Here is a 22,068-nt window from a genome sequence, read left to right as displayed (position 1 = left end):
TTAGCATGTACCCCCAATCCATTCTTTAACCCCCCACCCCCATATTTTGTACTCTGCCTTTTATTATCGTTTTGGAGACAGCGAGCTTGATACCCTCAAGGCTTATTCTTGTTTCCGTTTCCAGAGGAGAACACCTGCGATCACACTCACAACCAGGGCGGCATTGGGCGGTGCTACTGGCGCAGACTTTAATGGGGGCGCTGTGTTTAAAAATAACTTATGGATTTAAAGGCAGTGAACTTCTTTGGGCGTCCAGTAATTTCAGGCAACAATAAAAGTGTGAAGATAAGTCTGGTGTTTAATGTTACTGCTGATGAGAGTTCGGAATGTTGTCTAGTGGCAGTTTTGACTCCTCATACATAAAGTAGCGCAGAAGGTTAATGTGCCTGCTGCGAAGAACGTGTGCACCAAGCAGACCACAGAAATGAGTGTGAGTGAACAGTGACAAGCGCTTTAAAAATGAAATGCATTTCAGGGAGGTTGTATGGAGAGATGAGGGCACTGCTGGAGGGTGCCAGTGAAGGAATTTGTGGAGAGGGTGCTCACGGGGAGGGCGTCGATACAGACTGTCACCCCAGCACCCTCAGTGCTACAGCCGGCCCTGCTTACAAGACCCAAGTAGTGGAATGCACGTCACTGCGCAGACTTTTTTTTATTTTTATTTTTTTTTATTTATTTTCATTGCAGAATTAGAAACAAGACCTCAGAATAGGCCAACCAGTACACTTGTAGCATCACAAACATGAAAGTGACAGGTGGATCGTACACAGCCATTTAGCCCACATCCCGGAGGCTGGGCGGCGCGCCAGGTCTACCCTTCTCAAGAAGATGCCTCAGTGTACTCCTTTCCCAGGTATTCGGTCAGCTTCACCATTCAGTATCTGCTTTTACCCCCCTAAAATCCCCCCCTCCATGCACCAACCAACAGACACAGAATTCTCATAGGGACACCGTCTGCAGCTCTTACCCTTTCGGATGCAGTCCCACCCATATCACTCCAGAGTCCTCCTCCCGGATCCCCCTAATAGTACTGCCAGGGTGCCTGCCTGCTTTCTCGGGAGCCCCCCACATCCTGGGTCAGTCCTAAGTACTATCCTCCGATTCTAATCCGTGTCGCTATGCTGCACTACCTCCCTTAAAACGCCCCCCCCCCCCCCATAACTGCTGCTGATGCGGGTACACTAAATCCGTACTAACTCTGGAGCTCGCTACTCATCAGGAGTTGTTTGCAATCACTAAGTGTACATGGAATCCTCTTCGATTATTGCTCCTCCACTTCATCCTCCATCATGTAATCACGCAATGCCTGGACCACCAACTCCCAAGCTCTCGCCTTCTCGCCATTTCCAAGCAGCTCTCCTTGCCAAGTCTAGTAGCCTGTCCCATTCTGATGATGCTTTCACAGCCTGACCATTTCAACAGCTCATTCATCCATCTCCTCACTGATGGGCCTTCTTTAGATTTCCAGTGCCAAGTTATCTCTCTCTGAGCTAGCATGAGTCCCAGATCAATAAATTTACTCGTGATTTTCGTTTTCTTAGTATGAGGGAACCAGAGCAGTAGACATGCTGCCATATCAAAGTCCACCTCCCTATCTGTTACCGCATTCAAGAGTTCCCCAACTTCCGGCCAGTACGTCCCTAGTTTCGGACACCCCCATAATAGGTGATCCAAATCGACCTCGGGTGCCAAGCATCTTGGGCACATTGCGTCAAGCACTTGGAAGTATCGCTTTATCCTCTCCGGGGTCAGGTATGCCCTATGTACTATAAAGAAATGCACCTGCTGAAATCGTGCGTTTCTTGTACCCTTCCACGTCCGCCTCAGGACATGGTTCCAGACCGTGTCCGGTATGGGCTTGCCTATACTGTCCTCCCATCGCGACTTCAGAGCCAGCAGGGGTACCAGCCCCTCATTCAACATTCTCGTATGGAGGCTAGTTACCGCTTTAGTAGTGCCCGCGGCCATCACCACGTATTGGCATGCCATCGTCACTTCCGGCTCGGCAAGCCCTTCCCTCCAATTCTTTTGAATCGCCGCCACCACCGCCGCGTGCAATAGAAAGGTACCGTCTGGCAAGCCAAACTGCTCCTGCAACGTCTGATAGGGAACCAACACCCCATCAATGTACAGATCCCCCACCATCTGTAAGCCCAACTCCTCCCATTCCAGCAGCTGGGCCCAATCGCCCCCATGCGGCAGCGCGGTCAGCATCCCCAGCGGTATCTCCGGTGCATATGGCCGGTCTCTTTTCGCTCTTTTCAGACTCCTTTGCCAGCACAATTTAAGCGTCCTTTCCTCCCCTGTAAGATCCCTCGAGTCCAATTTCTGTTGCATGATTATATAAGATAGGATACACTTTTGGATACCAGTACCACTGTCGCGTTCAGGACCCCTGAATTCTCTAGCAACATTCTGCGTTAGGATCTGCAGTTGCGCCGCCAGGTAGTATAGTTCAAAGTCGGGGACTGCCATCCCCCCTTCAAACTTAGGCCTAGTCAGGGTATCCAACGCCACCCTACGCCGGCCATGGCCCCAAAGGAAGCCAGTCACCAGCATCTTCAGTGCCTTAAAGACCCGCTGTGGGATCCACACCGGCAGTGTTCGAAAATAATAAAGCAGCAGTGGAAGCGCCACCATCTTCAACAATGCCACTCGGCCCAATACCGACAGAGGGAGGGATGCCCAAAATTCCATGCAGCCCTTCAGTGCGCGAATGCAACGCCCTACGTTCCCCTCCAAGAGGTCCGCAGCGTCATGGTAAATGCGCACCCCCAGGTAGGTGAAGCCGGAGGGCTCCCACACTACCTCCCTCGCTAGTGGGGGACAAGGCGTGCCCGCCCGCAATGGGAATATACAGGTCTTAGTCCAATTCACCCTAAGGCCTGATAGCCGACCGAATCTAGCTAGCATGTCCACCGCTCCCTCTAGGGATCGTCCAGCGTCTGCTAAGTAAAACAGCAGATCATCAGCGTATAATGATATATAATGCGACTCTGGCCCTTGCGCGATCCCACTGTACATGGTGCCTGATCTCGCCTGTGCTGCCAGCGGCTCCATCGCCAATGCGAACAGCAGGGGAGACAGTGAGCAACCCTGTCTTGTGCCTCTACAAACAGGGTAAGCCGAAGACACGAGCGGCCCCAGGCGCACCCTTGCCGACGTGTAAAGCACCCTTGTCCATCTCCGGAATCCTTCCCCGACTCCGAATTTCAGCAACACCACATCTAGATACTCCCACTCGAGGCTATCGAAAGCTTTTTCGACATCGACTGCTAACACCACGGAGTCAAGAGCCGAGGTCCCGGCACCATCCAAAATTCGGACCAGACGTCGTATATTCATGGAAGTATTCCTAGTCGGGATAAATCCCGCTTGGTCTCTATGCACTAGTGTGGTCATGTGCGGCAGTAACCTGGTGGCCAGGATGCGACTCAAGATCTTATAATCCACCGTCAGCATAGACAAGGGTTGGTAGGATGTCACATTCAACGCATCTTTGCCTGGCTTCAACAGTGGTACTACTAGCGCCTCCCTCATTGACTCAGGTAGGTATCCCAATTGCTTTGCCTCCGAATACACCACCAATAGTTTTGGTGCTAGGGTGTCAACAAATTTGGCATAGAATTCTATCTGTAAGCCGTCCACCCCTGGGGTTTTATTTCGAGCCATCTGTTCAATAGCCACTCTAACCTCTGCTAGCGTTATGGGACCTCCCAGTTCCTTCGCCTCCTCGCTGTCCAGCACCGGTAGTGGGATCAAGGCCAAGTGGTCGCCTATCTCAGACCCCTCCGCTTCCAGGTGGCATTCATATAGACCCTTATAATAGGACTGAAAGCACGCCAGGACTGCTGACTGCTCTTATACTCATGATCCAACACCCCCTAGGCCCCGGATCGGCAAGCTTGGCAAGGAGTGTACCCACTTTATCTCGTTCCTCATGCACCTTAATGTTGTACAACTTATAGTCATAGCACCGCAGCCGTTCAGTCTCAGTCGCCACTACCTCCTTAGCTTTCACCAGTCGCTCCTGCAGATCCGGTCGTTCAGGCCTCTGCTGTTCCAGGCCCCGCAACACCTCTTCCGCTTTCGCCAGATCATTCAGAACAGCCGTCCTCGCATTCGAGAATCTACCCATGCACACGCCTCTCACCACCACTTTCATCGCATCCCACTCTACTGATCGTGACGTGGCTGAGCCCTCATTCTCCGCAAAGTAGCGGTCAATGCCCTGTTGAACCGTGTCACTGAACACCAGATCTTCTAGTGTTTCAGGTCTCAGCCTCCATGATGGGACCGCCGACCTCGTCTGTTGCCACTGCACTGACACCAATAAGGGGTTATGATCCGATATGGTCCTGGTCAGATATTCAGTATGAGTCCCCACAGCCGCCAAGGGGCTACTACACAGCACCGAGTCTAGTCTAACATGCAATTCATGTATTGCAGAAAAGTAGGAATAATCCCTTATCTCAGGATGCTGCTCCCTCCACACATCAATCAGTCCCCACTTCTCCTGCCAATCTTTCCTGTGAGCTGCAAGCCTGCGCACTGGGGAGTCGGCTAATGGCGGATGCGACCTATCCAGTACCACATCAGTGATCGAGTTAAAGTCGCCCCCTAATAAGACAGGACCAGCCAGGAAATAGGCCAGCGAACTTGTTAAGCCATCAAAAAAGCGGGCCTGATCGGAATTGGGGGCATATACACTACACAGGACCACCTCCCTACCGTAAAGTCGTCCCTCGACCGCCACATATCTGCCCTCGGGATCAACCTGCTGGTTCGTGACTTGGAATGGCGTCCCCGCTCTTATCCATATTAGGACCCCCCTGGCAAATGCTGAGTATGTTGTGCCAAACACCTGACCCCGCCACCTCTTCTGTAAGGCTCCGCATTCTTTCTTAGTCAAATGAGTTTCTTGAAGCATTGCTATCTGCACTCCCCGCCTCACCAAATAAGCATGCACCTTGTGGCGTTTCACCATTGTTCGAAGTCCACGGACATTCCATGTGATACATTTCACATTAGGTAACGACCCCATAATAGACGTTTCTGTACAGTATCACCATCAAACAGTTGTTCCCCGCATCGCAGCAGTTGTCTCCCCTTCAAAATCCCCCACAAAACCCCCCAAACCCCACTCGTCAGGACAGGACCTAATAACCCAGCTTCAGCCCCGTTCCAAACCATCAAAACCACACACGTTACACTAATCTGTGGTCGTCACCACAGACTGCCTTAAGGGCCACAAGAGGGTGATAGAGCGCCAATCCAGGGTAGGCAGAGCCCCCACCCCGCGCCCTCAGTCCCATGCTGCCTTCACAGCCCCATACCTGATAGGTTACCAAAAGTCTGGAGAGTCTGTCCCAACAGGTACCCCGGAGTTGCTGGGTTCTCTGAAACGTCACTCGTTAAACAGTCCATCCGAAGTCTGCGGGGTGACCGCTGGTCCCTTCGCACTCCCTGTTTCTGATTCATCTCCTCCAGATTTCTCTCTCTCTCTCCTCCTCAGAGTCCGACCCCCCCCGATGTTCTTTCCTGCTGTGACCCTGTGATACTCGCCGTCGCAGCCAACGCCCCTTTCCTGTCATCCGCCATCTGGGCGTCTCGCATGGCCCTCTTGAGTTTGTTCCGTGTGCGAATGCGCTGCGACTTCCTAATCTGGACCGGCTTTGGCCTTTCCCTTCCGCTTTTGTTCGTGCGGTCCGTTCCAGCACGGTACAGTTCAAGCCATGACCATGCCTCATCCGGAGTCTGGAAGAAGTGTGTCCTGTCATCGAGGATCACCCTTAATTTGGCAGGGAAGAGCAAGGAGTACTGAATCCCCTCTTCCCTCAGTTCTTTTTTAACTGATAAAAAGGACGCTCTGTTTTTCTGAACTTCCTGTGTGTAGTCCGGAAAGATCGTGACTTTGCTATTGTCCACTTGGAAGGGGCCCTGAGATCGTGCCCTTTGTATGAAGAGGTCGCGATCCTTATAGTGCAGTAGTTTTACCACCATCGGTCAAGGTGGTCGGCCCTCTAGGGGCGGTCTAGCCGGGACCCTATGCGCTCTTTCCAGGGAGAAGAAAAGAGAAAGACCCTCCGGTGCTACAACTGTTTTAAACCAGTGTTCCATGTATGCCACAGCGTCATCTCTTTCAATTTTTTCCGGAAGGCCCACCACCCTCACGTTATTGCTCCGGTTACGACTTTCAGCATCCTCCGCCCGTCGCTCCAGAGTCGCCAAGCGACCAAGAATATCCGTCAGTTTGTGTTCCGCCGTCACCACCGCAGGTTTCAGCTCCTGGAGTAATTGTTCATTTTCTTTCACTCTGTCCGAGAGCTTGGCATGGTCTGCTCTCAGTAGGCCCAGCCCCGTTGCAACCTGCGCTATGTCGTGGTGCAGCGATTCCTTCGTCGCGGTAATCGCCTCCAGGATAGTATCGAGACGTAGGGTCAACCTCTGTTCTGGCGTTGACGCCTCCGGTGGGGCTCGGGTTCCGCCATCTTGGACCAAGGTGGTTGCGTCATCCTGCCCTTGTGGTGTGTTCAAAACACCGCCAGCAGCGGCCATCTTGACCGCGTTAGGTGCTCCACCTAGGCCACCACCTATGGCCACGCAATCCACAGTGCTCTTAGCAAAGTCACACCACCTGTTGCCACTCCCCAGAGGAGATAGTGTCTATGAGTACCAGGGCCCCACAAACATCATCAAAGGCTGTCCATGCCCCTTCCTCTTATCTTCTGTACCCCCAGAGCACACTTTCAGGCACTGGTTACTACTGATAGTTCATAGCTGTATGCCACGTGGTTCTTCCAGAGCACCAGCCGGGACCCGGGTCACCTTCCAAGCCAGCTGCACGAGCCAACTGTACTTCCCCAAGCAAGTAGGCGGGCACCTCCCAGAGCCGACCGCGCCGGCTGCCCGATCCAGTTTACTGCGGTAGGCTAATGGTGCTGTCTCAGCCCTCGCTCCACGTTTTACCCCAACTCCACACTATTAGTGGTCCCGGCGGGTGGTATCCGCTGGTACTGCGAGCTCCCCGTGGTCCTCACCGGTGTGCAGGGTGCTCCTCACTCCCAGCTGCTCTCGGAAGTTGCCTTGCCCCTCGGTGGTCAGGGTCCTCAGATATGCGTGCTCCGATTCCGCTACGGCATCGGAGTCCGCTGCCCGCCTGCACCGTTCACTCCTTGGGCGGCCGGGTCTGCCCTCTCGTGCGGCCCCCTCCAGAAGATCTATTCCAGTGCTCCGGGTACGCGGCCGCTGCCGGTTGCAGGCGTCGCCGCCCAAGATCAGCCCACCATCCACCAGCCACTAGGTCGGGGAGCAGGGGGGGCGGGGGCACCGCACTCACCACGACCCGGGGTTACGATGACTTGGCCCCCCTCGTTCGGCGCCGAAGGTGCCCTCAGTCGTGCCCCCGCTCCGCTCGCTCTGCTGGGCAGCCGCCGGAACACCAGCTCAGTTCAGGCGCACTCCGTCTCCGGGTCTCTCCGGAGCTTCACGCCGCCATCTTTTTCTTTGTTCTCGGCCTGGCTCCTCCGGGCTCCGGGACTGGATCTCCGCTCGTCCCCCGAGGTCCCGCTGGCATCCAAACTCTCCTCTCCGCTCAGCAAACACCTCGTGTGTCGAATCCGGACCTTCAGAGGTACTACAGGCAGGAATAGCAGGATAAATATTGGGACTCAGCGCGGAGCTGCACGCTCACACAGCCATCCCGGTCGGTGCTCAAACCACGCCTCTCCGTCACTGCGCAGACTTAATCCCTTGTCTTCCAATTGCACACCTTCTCCCTCTGTGAAACTACTGCACATGGAAAACACGCGTGGCATAAAACAGTCATTATGCCCTCGATGCCGGGCACGCCATGCGAGTGACTGTGATCCGGAAACCGGACTGCTCTCGCCAGTTTAAGGAAGGGTGGAGGGCCGTGACCCGGACTGCTCTCGCCAGATTAAGGCGGGGAGTGGGGGGGTGCCGTGTCCTGGACTTCTCTCGCCAGATTAAGGAAGGGGGGTGCTGTTACCCTGACTGCTCTCGCCAGATTAAGGAAGGGGGGGCGTGACCCGGGAACGGGACTGCTCTCGCCAGATTAAGGAAGGGGGGGTGCTGTGACCCGGGCTGCTCTCGCCAGATTAAGGAAGGGGGGGTGTGCCGCACACATAGCACCAGCAACCCTCAGAGCTCACTCAACTACCAAAATACGCCCCCGGCCCCTCGCCTTGCACTGGGCCAGGGACAGACTGATTTGCATATAGCCAGGTTCTGAGCTGGGATGGTGCAGTGAGATAAATAACGGTGATGGATCAAGCCCTGATCTTTGGACTAGGTAAGAGTGGTCTGCTTAATTCAGACACTCTGTTCATCACCCCCCTCCCCCCTTTTCTGAATCGTTTTTGGCCACTATAGGTGTGGCAGGGTATACTCAGACATGAGCCCCTTTCTCACTGCACCATCAGGATTCAAGCAAGCCGGGCCGAAGACGGCTGAAATGCCAGAAACCGGTCCCCGGTAGCTTGTCTCCTTTCTGGGGAAGAATTGGCTTGGTAGTTTAGTCTGCCCTGTTCCCATGATGCACTGGGCCAGGGACAGACTGATTTGCATATAGCCAGGTTCTGAGCTGGGATGGGGCAGTGAGATAAATAACGGTGATGGATCAAGCCCTGATCTTTGGACTGGGTAAGAGCGGTCTGCTTAATTCAGACACTCTGTTCATCACCACCCCCTTTTCTGCCTCGCCTTTAGTGGACATTGCGCAAACCAGTGACCCACTGAGCCGTCCTACCAGCCTAATTTACTCTTTCTGTTATGGGGCGGAGAGGTAGCGGCACCCGCCGCGGTGTCGGCGCTATGCGCCATCAGGCCAGCCCTCAGAGCGCTGGGCTTCCAGCCTACCACAACAATCACTGTTACTATGGCTTACATAACGCGCTCATAATACTAGTGTTCCACAATTATTATAACTATCAAGGATGACCAACTGCAAACGCCGCCATTTCTCGCTCCTTGAGCCCTTCTTACCCTGCACTGTTGTTGGCGCCAAGAGCCTCATCGTGTTCGCCTGCTGCCTGGAGAGCTGGGGGTCGTGCAGGCTGGGGGCCTTCTTCGCTGTTACCTGGGTCATGAATTAGCGAGCAGCAGTTGCCAACAAGTAGTAGCAGGTGGGAGTGGGGGGGAGTGGGGATGGACGTGCTGCTTTCTCTTTGAGAGCCTGACTTCCTGCTAACGTGAAATGTTCCTATCTTCTTTATGGGGCCATCTGTTGGACCCATAAATAAGATAAGGAACCTTTTACGCCAGCAGGAAATCAAGTAAGCCAGTCTGAAAAGGACCAGGCTTACAGAGAAAGAAGAACGTCACTAGGACCTCTTCTCCAATGGCTGGCCACCGTTTAGGACGCCAGCCAATGGATAAGAGGGGCGGGACTTAACCCTCGCTAGTAAAGTACACTCTAAAACATAAAATCTCGCGAGCTCGACTGTGCATGTGCGCAGTACCCCACGCGAGACCTAAAAACGGGCTGCATTTAAAAAAAAAAAAAAAGCTGCTTTATTAAAAAGCAGTCCCAGACATGGTGCTCTGCTGAGCCCAGCAGGCCACTATCCCTGGTAGGGCTGCCATTCACAATGGGCTCGCAAATTGCGAGAGGCTCGTTAATATTAATGAACCTCGCAATTTGCGACCCCATTGGTAATTGCAAAAAAGTGTAAAAACACTGTTGTACATTTCATTTAGCACCTCGCAAATTGCGAGGCACTAAATGAAAGGGTCGTACATCTAGCCCTTAGTCCACTATATGATTACTCTGAGACAGCTTTTTTTGGGGTGTAGCGTGTTGGAGAGGGTAGACGCTCGAGAAAGGTCTCTTGGTAGATGGTGGTAGCCTACAGCATATCTGAAAGATATCTTGTGAAGTTTCGTATCAATAAATTAGTTGAACGAGCTGGCATGCAGTTTGTGTAAGGTTTTCTCGTCATGCCTTCAGAAATCATTTTTGGCAGCTGGAAGAACTGGGCTGAAGGGGAAGCCGCTGACTCTGTTCCAACACAATAGGAAACCAGGAGTATAAGTCTATCCTCAACTGGCCAAGAAGTAGGAGGAGTCCAGTTGAGTAGACGGAGTCACAATCGTCTGGGAATACCTTGATGCCAGTGTGTGTACTGCAGGAGATTCCACACAGCTCCTGATTTCTACTCCTTGAAAGTAGAAATAAGGAGGTTGATGCTCGTGCAGGTAAAAAGATGGCAGTTCAGAAAAGTAAATCGGTGAACATTTTTCTAAATGATATCGACAAACGTTGAATTCTAAAAGCGAAGGTAGCTGCATAGTGCCTTATTAGTCAAACAAAATCCAGATACATGTTTGGAATGCAGCACAATTACGAGAATACTATAATCTATGGAACTACGCAGCAAGCAAGAAAAATACATGGAATTAGAAAAAGGGAAAATTGAGAATTGCATGCTAGCTCCAAATCTGTTTTAGAAAGTGTAGTTTCTAATTAATCGGACTGTCCCAGGAAGCTGGAATCTGTTCTCTGCAGTAGTTATAGTTGCCAGGTAATACATTTCTACATTCTAAATAAAACTCCTAAAACACTTTTAGTTTGAACTCAATTCAAAGACCCTATATTGGGTATTACTAATGCAGCTATAATAGTCAGTCAAAAAGATCTTTATTACGGCACGATCAGCATAGGCAATAAAAGCACTTGTTATATGCAATAACATTCAATACATCTTACGTTAAAACATTAGAATATCTTAAAATATACGTTCAAGGCTAAATTTACAATATGGTGGCAGAAATGAATAGGGCATTCTTTTCCTAGCACAAATTGTTTTACAGAGGAAGGGGGCGTGGCCCACCAAGATGGCTGACTAGAAATGCCCTGTCGGAGCTCCTGACCCAGAGAGCATAATCCGTCCACATCCGGATGCAGATACGCTCCCATACCTCCAAAATGAAGAGCAAGAGCGCATAGAAGCACTGGGGATGCTTCTCGTGCCCCGGGCAGAAAGCTGCATGCCCCAATCAACATAGGATAACTTACTTCCGAGGCCCAGGGAGGCCTGGTGAGGGGTGAAGCTCCCTGGAAGAGGTGAGACCTGGGGGGTTGAGTGGCGGACCGACGGACGGCGGGGCATTGTGGTAAACACAGCTTGGCCTGTGGTCATGTACCTGTGGGATGAGGAGCTCAGCCTGGCCATTGCCTACTTGTATTGCAGACCCTGCTGATAGCCCTAAACAAGATGGTGCCCCCACGGGAGGAGGTGGAAAACGGAGGTCTGGTGCCGTGAATTACTGCTACAGAGACTGGGACACTTTGACTATATGCCTGGTCATGGATGAGTGGCGTGGAATCTCATGTGAACCCAGGATGGGAGACCCGCATTGTGCTCAACGACCACAAGGTACATTGCGCTGTGATGAAGGACCCCCTATGCTTGTTGTATCAGAGGCGGTAGCCGCCTGGTTTGCCACAACAGCTTATAATAGTTTGTGGTGCGCTGACGTTGGTGTTCATGTTGCATTCCCCCAAACAACTATTGGTGATATGGATGTGACAGGAGGCTTGGAGGTGCATACCTGGTGGAGGTGCCCGCCACGAGTAAACTTAAGATGAGGACCAAGGATGGGAAGCACAGTCTGGAATGCTAGTGCACCCTCGTTTGATGTTGGCAGAGGGCCTAGTGCGACAATCTAGAGGTGCAGACAGGTGAGCAGTGAAAGGGAGACCACACGGTAAGACCTGACCAAGGTGGAGAAACCTCTCTTTCCACGAACATAGCAATATTGCAGGACTAGGACAGACTGCGCCTCTAGCTTGGCGATCTGTGGGGCCAACTGGAAAAACACATTAGCACTACGGGCGGAGGCGCTGGAATATGTAAGGCGACACAACACGTCAACTGCTGGCTGACGATCCAAGGCTGCAATGCAGTCCATCCTGGCAATTCGAGACCTGAAGGGCCAATTAGTGCACACACAGCACGCCATTATGGATGTATTCACAGCACATCCACGTGAGTTATACACAAGCCCACCACGTAAGGATGTGACTGAACTGCTATCTGCCTACTTGGCAGAATTGCTGCTACGACTTACCTCAGAGGATCGGGAGTCATTGGGGCCCCATTGACCAGGCAGGAATTACGCTGAGCGATGTCTGACTTGATAACTGACAAGACGCTGGGGGCTGATGGCCTTCCTGTAGAACTCTATAAACTGTTTTCAGCCACCCTGCTAGATAAGCATCCTGGTAGTGTACGCATAGGCATTGGAAAAATGGGGACTCCTGGCCTCTATGAGACAGGCTCTCATAGAGGTGATCCTGAAGCCGGGCCGAGACTCCCTGAATCCCAGCTTTTGTCGCGGAGTCTCCATGCTGAATGTGGATCAAAAACTATTTAGTCATGTACTGGCGGCAAGGCTGCTCTCATATCTCCCATGCCTGATCGGTATGGATCAGTCGGTTTTTGTTTCCTCAAAAGAACACGCTCTGAAACCTTTGTCAGCTTGCTCATGTTATCTGTGCACCGGGACTATATCTGGTAATGGGGCAGGGTCGCCACTTCATTGACTGTGTTAAACTGTTTGATATTCACAATCATGATGGAGCTCCTGGCTTGTAGGCTCAGGCAGACTGTGTGGCTGGACCATACAGGTTGGAAGGACGGAACATATAGTTTTTCTATATGCTGATGACTCCACGATTTATCTCTGTAGCCCCGACACATCTGGCCCGGCACCTCTTAACGTCATGAGAGAATTCTTGGGACTGCAGGGCAACACGTCCAGGTTGGTTCTGTTCCTTCTTGTATAGCTGAAAGGCCTACCACCAGACCAGCTGTCGGATGCAGGCTTGCTTTGGAAGACCGACTTTAAGTATCTGGGTATCCGGATCATGTATGACACACAGCAGTTTTATAATCTCAATCTGGGACCAGTGATCAATAATCTACGCCCCTTAATTCAATTCTGGAACAATTGAAAGTTTTCCATGATGGAGAAAATACTGCTCCTTAAAAATGGTGGTGTTGCTTAGATGTCTACTTGTACTGTAGGGTGCAATGTATGACGTACCTCAGGCAGTGTTTCAGGAGCTGCATTCCTTGATGGTGGAATTCCTCTGGAACAGTGGGAGAAGTAGGATTGACCTGGGTAACCTCAGGAGGAAAAGGGACAAAGGTGAAAAGGAAGAACCAGACCTAGAATTATACTATCTAGCAGCCAACCTGCAACATGCGATCCACTGGTTAGACCGGAAGTGAGACTTGCTGGAAGGCATATATGACTGCCATCAGCTTGGAACACTGCTGATGTGGAGAGGGGTAAACTGCCCTCAGACTTACTGCATCTGATTCATTATATGGAAAAAAACAGTACATCGAGTAATAAAACAAGCGCCACACCCCCCAGACCTTGATATCTGGATTGTGCACCCTTTGTTCAGATTGCACAACTGATGAAGGTTGATCGCTGGTAGACTGGAAGGTGCATGATGTCTGACCTCTACCTGGAAGGAAGATTGATCACCCTACAGGAAGCTATGGAAACGTTCGCTCTCTAATCCGGTCAGTTCCTACTGTATGCCAAAATTGCGGCTATGGCGTGTCAAATCTGGCTGAAATTCCTGGAAGCTCCTGAACCCATGCACCCCTAGTGGCGCTTCAGTGAATGGTGAGAGGTACACACTTTTATATCAGGCACTGCACGCAGACAGGCAATTGAACTTGTTACGTAATAGAGGACACTTGGTAGCTAGTGAAAGACAAACCCATCTTTCCCAGAGACAGGTCCAAGGTCCCCACTGGAGTGTGCAGGGTGTCGGTCTATGCCACGTTCCAACAAAATCCACTATAAGATTGTCCACATGACCTATCTCTCCCCTAAGAGACTAAACTCCATCTACTCAACCAGAGATCAGAGCTGCCCTTGCTGTAGAGTCGAGGTGGTGGATTTCTTACATATAGTTTGGTATTGCCCAAGGATAGTCGCCTACTGGCTCGAGATATTGGCCCAACTTAATCGTGTGACAGGAGGGGCAGTCCCTCGCAAGATTAATAAATGTTTCCCGGGACTACTTCCCCACAATTCAAAATCGAAAATCAGCCCGGCTACATCATATTAGGACTTACAGTGGTGAAAAGGCGTAAAGCAATATACTGGTTGAGTGTGCAGCCCCGACTCAGGAGGCCTGGAAGAAAGATTTGCTTGAATGAGCTGGGGCTGAAGAGGAACATATAAGCAGGACTAGGAGCAATGGTAAGGCAGAAGATGCCCTCAAGGCCTGCGTGGCAATTACGCAGGCCCTCCAGGGTACCCAGCCTTACCAATGCGATTCAGAGTCAAATTGAAGATCTTAACCCCAGGACGAGCTTCCCATATGCTTGGTCCCACGCTATTACTGCCCTGTTAAAAAGTGATGAGCATATATTGACTTGTAATGATGGTATTCAAGGAAGCTGGAGGGGGAGGGCATGGGAGGGGGTGACTACATTTGTAGACGGAACGTATGAACAAAACAACATCTCCAAAACTAGTGCTTTAAATGGGAAAAAATAAGTGCAGGTACGCGTTAAAATAGAGGTGTGGCAAGTGAGCGGGGCTAGGGGTGGGCTAATGATAATAAATAATGACTTCTGTACCAGTTGCAGCACATATCAAAACACATGAGGAAAGCGTTTGTCAATAAAACAGATTAACCCCTTCGCTGCGCGGAAAATTACGCTGCGGTGCGAGGGGGGGGGGGCAGGGCTGGGCGTGGTGCCCAGGTACCCAAGATGGCTCCCGGCCGTCATGAGTCACAGTAGGCGTGTGCTAATGACTGCCGGGAGCCATCCGAACTCCGCCCACTGATTAATTCTCCCTCACAGGCGGGGAATTAACAGCGCGTGGGCAGAGCGGCAACGTTCGGACTGCTCCCGGCCATCATGAGCACACTATTGTGACAGTGCAAACATGACTGAAGGTGTACCATTTGTAGCTTGGGTTTTGCCGTTTTTAACTGCAAGCCTGTCAAAATACCCCTTTGACAGGTCCAAACCTTCCTATTAAGTATATGAGTCACCCCTTTTATAGGCCTTATTGCTTATAAGGCAAGGTGCATGATATTTAAAAGTAGGACATGTAGGAATTAAATGTTAAACATTTAAGATGGGCTTTTTGAATTCTTAACATGCACGGGAGTGATAGAGGGAAGAAAACCGAGACCTTCCTTATATTACATTCGAACACCGGAACTAATAATGGTAAAGTTTAAACAAGCACGCCGAGCAGTGAAATGCAGAACAAGACTACAAACGCAAAGGAAGAGGAATGTTGCCACAAGAGTTTACCACATTTCCAAATCTCAAAGCAATCCCGTGGTGACCCAAGGAAGCCCTCCGTGCCAAAGTAGAATGCTTTCAAGCGCCAAACTTGCCGTTTCAAGTGTAAAACATACGATGCTCTCCATCCGGAGTTTTTCTTTTCCCAATCTAAGAAACACTGCTCTTTTTCAATCATGCAGTTTCACGTTTTTGAGCGTAAGAAAAGTAGTGAAGGACGCTGTAAATGTCACAGTGCATTCAGTAAAGAATGCATCCTTAACAGCAAAGAAGATTGCTCTTACCAGCATAAGAAACGCTATGAAGCTGCTCGTGGTGGCGATGCTCTCCGTGTTCTGGTGCTGCGGGAGACAGCTGAGATTGGGGTTTGACATAGTGAAAGATATTCTGTTTCCTTCCCGCATCTACCTTCGAGAGCTGACTGCCGTTAAGAACCAAGTGCAAAAGCTGGAAACTGAACTCTCACGTTTGCAAGAAGCAATAACGAATGGTGGATCTCTCCGTTCTTTAGAACGTTCTTCTTGGCAAAGATGTCCCAATTTTTCTGTTTTGGATGCTAACTTCCCAGCTATCCTAGCAACCTTTTACAGCCTGAAGTGCCATCTTCTGTCCCACTGAGAGTTTTACCACCTTCTTGGCCTCCACCACTGCTGCCACCACCTCCTCCTCCGCCACCACCACCACCTCCTCCTCCGCTGCCACCTCCCACCTTCTTAGTGTCAAAGCCAGTAGTGATTATGAAGAAAGTAGGAAACTCCAAAGTACTAAAGGATCCTTTGAAGAAAGACGGGCCTGTTCACGTAACTCGGAAAGATCTGCTGAATGTTAAACTCAAGAAGACCACTGAAAATGTTGAGAAACGAGGAGGAGCCAAGATGGCGACCGGAGCAGACGTGTAAGCTCCCGGCTCCGCCAGCCCTTGAGCCCCATGTTACTATCCTGCCTGATATCCTGCTCCATTCACCGGCTGTTCGATTGGGGACTGCGCGCTGACTTCACCCATGTCCCTCCGACACCTCAGCTCGGTCGGAATGCGAAGATAGACCGTTGCCCGCCCCAACGCCATGACCCCGGTGTGAATCACCGCCGGATGCCGGACCTCGACGGAGCGGAGACGGCCGGCCTGCCTGCAGGACACCCACATTCTGTGTGGAGCTGCTTCTTTCTCGATCGCGGACCGCGGCGCACTGCTTGCCGTGGAGTGCTGTGTACCGCGACTACCTTGCGCCTGGTGGGTGGAAGACACTGAACGACCGGCTCCTTTGTTACGTGCTGGGTGAGGGCTGCCTAGACTCCATTGTGGGACTTGCCCGGACTCGGTGGACCGCCCGTTCGCCCTGATTGCCTGTTCAGGCCGGCGGGGGCCCCTCGCTGGCGACGTTGAGCTATAGCTGGCTGCAATGGGAAACGGGGCAACTGCTGGCTCCTGTCGCACCCCCCCATGTTCTTGTGACCGGCTTGGGGGCGCTGTGGATGTAACCGTTGACTCACGGAATGGAGGAGACTGCCCACCCTCGCCCTGTGCCTGCGGCACCATGGCCGGGCCGGGGTCTGCTCTGACTATACCCATTTCTGTCCCAGGCACGGGCGGACCGCAGCCTACCCTATCCTATGGCGATATCATGTCTGCCCTTGGCGAACTGCGATCAGCGCTGATTCATGGCTCCCACAGGCTGAGCAAGAAACTTGATGACATAGCCTTCGACTTGGAGCTGATGCGGAGGGACTGCTCCCAGCAACAATTGCACTATCCCCTGCTGGTGCCTGAGTTTGCTACTATGTTGCCAAGCGCTTCCAGCGGTGGAGAGACCCGGGACGACTGGACTGGCGACTGTAGAAGACCGCTTACCGACTCTGCCTGTGCTACATTGTTTCCACATTCGGGGACTGATTTTTTGTATTCGCTTCCACTATCGACAACGAGGCTGCAGGCTAGGCGACTTCTGGCTCCCTTCAAGACTCTCTCATTGAAGCCTCCCTTCTTTCCCCTGATGTATTTGTGCTATCATAACAACTTGGAGACTCTTTTGGATGCGATCACTGCACTGTTGGGTATTTGGCACCGACCATTTTGTATTTACGAGTTTCCCCCTTCTTCTTTGCGCCCATTTTGTTTCTCTGTTGTGGAGGGGGTTGGCATTCATCGAGGGCTGGGTTCAGAGGGGCATCCGAGATCGGGCCAGGGTTAGGCAGTTTCCTTGTTGTATTGCTTTCTTGCCTGGCGGGGATTGGGTTTAGAATGCTATATATAGTGGCTGCATGGATCACACGCATAATGAAGGTTGTTTTCCCCCATCTGTCTCTATCATTGCTAGTTACTGCTTTGCTCTTACATTCAAGGCATCCTTCGTGACATTGCGACCCTTGTCTATGGCACAGTCGACGCTATAATTGGCTATCCTGGTGAATTGTGAGCTATTGGCTCCGCCACATTCTCTTTGGTGCCTGACTGCTTTGTCAAATATGTTCATTGGGACAGGGGGACTGTTTGTTGAGGGTGGCGTCCATTTTGCTCTTCTTTGTCTCTGCGCTACCTAAGGCGGCATCTTGTTCCTTTGTTCCAGCTGGGGCGGGCTTCTGTCGGGTATCATGGTGTAGTGGTCGCTCGCGACCTGATTAGAGCTAGGGGTCTCCGGGTGCTAATTTTTGTTGGTCTCTTTGGTGCGATCTCGGACTGGGCCGCCTCTCTGGCGAGTGTTGTAGTTATGGCTCCCCACATTTGTTCTGTTACTGTTGTCTATCCTGGCACCTTCGTACGTGGGGTGGAGCTGTACGTATCCTGTTGCCTATCTTTATAGACGGGGTGGTAATTCATGTACTGACTCGGGACCTGGGTGTACCTGATTCTGCTCCCCTTTTGGTACTATGCATTTCGATATTATTGTCTCACTCGGTGTGGGAGTTGCAAATGGCTGGGAGTCCGGGAGATCTGTTATTGTGTGGGCTCCTCCCCGTCTCCTTCTCTTTTTTGGGAGTGGTAGAATAGCTTGTTCTTTTCTTCCTCCCTATATTTCAAGTGTTAAACATCTTCTATTTTTCTTACCGTTTCCTTTTTCTTTTCTTTCTTTTCTTGGTCTATATTTCGGGTTCTTTAATGGGCGACAGGCACATTGCCGGGGGGGGGGGGGGTAGGCCGTAGCCTCCGCATTGGTGTAGGGTGGTGGGAGAGATTTAGTTTTCCTTATTTAGTTTCTATGGGCCTTATTTTTCTAAACTTTCTGCGCTTTCTTGTCCTGTTTTCTGTTCTGGGTCTGCGACAGGGGTTAGTAGGGAGTGGGTGGCGCTGTGGGTGGTGCATAAATGCGGACTGATGCTCCTGTTGTTTTACACTGTACTGCCATATTGACGGGGTGCTCACCACTACTGTTGTTTTCTTAATGATGCTGCCTACTCATGTTGTGAAGCTAATGTACGGACTCAGTTCTCCTTGATCCTATTCTTCACTGATTTATATTTAGATCGGTAAAAACTTTAAAATTAACCTTCAATGCTCCTTCTCCTCGGCGACATGATTCCATTCAGTGTAACTGCTATTAATTGTTGCTATGTCGCCTGATGCCGCTGGGGAACCGCATTGCTTGCACTTGTGCTTCAAAGTATCGTGGCCGGCCTGACGGTTGTAGGCCCGTATTTGTTCCTTTTTCTCATGCACAATAAAGGTTTTCAAAAAATTAAAAAAAAAAAAAGAAAATGTTGAGAAACAAGAGATCCCCCAAAAAGCGGCGAAATCCACTAGTGAGTGTGTCCGATTTGCAAAACGTGAACCTAAGAAAAAACTCCACATTACCTCCAAAGCGCATCACACATATTTTAATATCACCCAGCAAAGGTCAACTAGATCTTCGAAAACATCTTAAAAAGGTCAATTTGCAAAGAAGCCCAGGAGGTACTCCTATTTATGACAGAGAGAACAAGGACAATGGAACAGGACTCACCCAGATAATGGCACGGGCACTAAAGCAAAAATTTCAGGAATGGCACCCAGAATCTGGAACTCACTCCCTCCTGAAATCAGGCTCATCTCCTCCACTATTCGTTTCAAGAAAGAAGTAAAAGCTATCCTCATGGCTAAATACACCTGAACTACCACTTCGGACTCTGAAAGAATCTGCACAGATCCCCTCTACCTGTTCGACCTCTCTGCTTATTTGTATTACTTGGTTTTATTGTCTTTGCTTATTTGTATTATTTGTTTTATTGCCTTACACCTATTTGCACTGTTAGCTCTACCGACTTACCTTTTTTGGCTATGATCATGTACCCTCTCTTTGTAAAGCGCTCTGATATCTGCAAAGATCTTGTTCGCACTATATAAAACTTTCAAAATAAAAATAAAGAAATAAAAATAAATAAATTTCCCTACAGTGAAAAAGCCCCTAAAACCATTTCATTGTTGCGAGCCTAGCTGTTCCATTGGAATACTCTGGGATACATTATTACATTTAATAATGTTAATTTCAGCTAAGAAACAGCTAGAAAGTAATGAAACCACTATTTTAAGTTACTAAAAATTTAATTCAGTGGTGAAGTCCAGTTTTTGATAAATATTAAGGAAAAGGTACTTTTAGAACGTTAACTTGCCTTACCTAAAGCCTCTGGAGGCCCATTTGCATTTGCTCTCCTACTACTGCTAGCCAGTAATCAGTATTCTAATAGGTGTGCAATCCCTCTCAGGGCAAAAAATAGGCTGACCTGAATGGGTAGCGATGACCCATCTGAATCTGAATGAATATACAGAGAGAAGCTGTGAACATCATTTTTGACATTTGTGTCATCCTGCTTGAATGTTAAATCCTGCTTGACCGGTCTGCTGGGGTTTACATATAATACAGGGAGCGAACCTGATTCTAAAACAAATCTAATTTCCTGACTATCTGGCCGCTTGCAAATCTTGCTTTGTTCGACCAGACAGTTGGTTATTGGGGTACAGTGAGTACAGCAAACTGGATATCAGTGTTATATGGGGTGGACACTATGATTACTTTAGTACACTTAACACACACACATCCAGCTTTAAAGCCCAAGCTTAGTGTGGCTGAAGATTTTTTTCATCTTGCAAATGTCCCAAGTGTGTAGGATTGTCCCCGGGAACTTTTACACTATTGGTTAGGGCGTACCCAGGAGTCATTCCCACCCACTAGCTCGTGCCTTGCATAAATGTGGCATCTCAGGCACCCAGTACAGAGCACTCCTGGACGCCCACCGAAGAGCACTCCTGGACTGAACGTGCTCTCTGTGACCTGAATAGATCCCTGGGGGAGTGGACCTGATCCCCTTTCCCAAGACAAAGAAAAGGACTCCAAGGGTTATAATGTTGACTGTTTAAAGCTACAGGGACACAACAATCCTCACAACCTTCTTGAAACTTCCCAGCAGACCAGTGGCACTGAACCTTGGCTGGACCCTGCTGTTTGGCCTCTGCTTGCCACTGTGAGAAGTTGGCCCGATATGCAGCGTTCGCTATTCTAGCGACCACTATGCATCGGTCCAAACGACCCTTATGGTGATTGGTTGTAAGTCAACCTTAGACCAGCTATCCTAGTAGCGTGGATACGAGCAGTCTTCGGGCTAAACTCTAGAGGGCGTGTTAAGCCAGCTGTTATACCATCACATACCCCTTGAACCCCAAGTGAAAGGACACCACACAAGTGTTATGAAAATAAACAGGATATTTATTAAGAATCACAACAGCCCTGGACTCTTTATGAGGACAGGGTACTAAGCACAAACCAAAACTCTTAGGAAAATACTTCAAGTGCACAATTAAAACAAGTGTCCGAAGACACGGAAAGTTTAGTGGTCTCGGGCGGACCCGATAAGGCAAGTCGGAAGCGAGGGACTCGGGACCCTAGAGTAAGGAGGCTATGCAGGCACCGAAATGCCGAAGTTACCTAGCCACGAGGGCTGCGGCTGCACAAGTCTTACAGGCGTCGGGGTCTTCGCTGACGAGCCAGGAGCCGGAAGAAAAGGAGTTGCTGGCCGGCGACCAGTGCTGAATAGTTTGTAGAGATCCAAGCCTGGATCAGAGATCGTTGATACCTGAAAGCAGAGGGGACCAAGTTCGTACTACTAGCCAGTAGTCAGAGGGTACCAGGAAGGCACCGGTTGGCCGTCACCTCGACTAGGTGAGTGGGTGACGCTAGGCTCTGCAGTCTCACGGACCAGGAGGCGTTGTCGGCTACCAGGATGGAGGTGCGAGCTGTCCCACGAAGGTTGATGCTGTCGGCGTCGCTGGGCCCAGGATTGGGCAACAAGCCTTGGCAGATTTCAGGGCCACGTGGTGGGCCTAAAATGGCGTCTTGAGTGGACCAGGAGGGTCCGCGATGCTTCTCTCAAAGATGGAAGCAAGGGCCAGTCTGGAGCAACCAGACCAGCAGCGTTGGTTGTCGGATGTCGTCAAAGAAGGGCACAAGCCAGCGACTAGTGTCCAGACAACGTGCTGAGCAGCGAGCAGAAGGGCCCCACGCAGATCGTGGAGATGCTGGGAGACTGCACTTCGGTGCTGGAGCTGCTCAGGGTCGGGGCTTCTCTGACCCCAGAGCACTCACCAGAGAATTACTTCGATGGTCGTGCTGATTAAGAAAGCGTGCAGGTTTTGATGATGGCCGGTCCCTCGAGGTCTCGTCGCACCCGCAGATCACAGCTGAGCTGATGACGTGGGTAGAGGTCAGAGGTGCCAGGGAAGCCGTTTCTCGTCGAGCTGGGCCGTCGGATTCCTGAGGAAGGACTTGCAGCAAACCGCAGAGTTCTT

At 50.8% G+C, this 22,068-nt stretch overlaps 1 protein-coding gene and 1 pseudogene across 2 annotated transcripts in view; both read left to right on the top strand.

The window, feature by feature from the left end:
• SEPTIN2 (septin 2) overlaps positions 1 to 22,068 on the top strand; it is a 1,039,523-nt gene that overhangs the window by 123,821 nt on the left and 893,634 nt on the right. The window lies entirely within an intron of this gene.
• LOC147683617 (proline-rich protein 11-like) lies at positions 15,159 to 16,216 on the top strand (annotated as a pseudogene).

The sequence above is a fragment of the Lissotriton vulgaris genome, chromosome 11, assembly GCF_964263255.1.
Source record: "Lissotriton vulgaris chromosome 11, aLisVul1.2, whole genome shotgun sequence".
In the NCBI taxonomy this organism is placed as follows: Eukaryota; Metazoa; Chordata; class Amphibia; order Caudata; family Salamandridae; genus Lissotriton; species Lissotriton vulgaris.
Note: the sequence above shows the minus strand (reverse complement) of the source record. Positions and strands in the feature narration are given on the sequence as shown.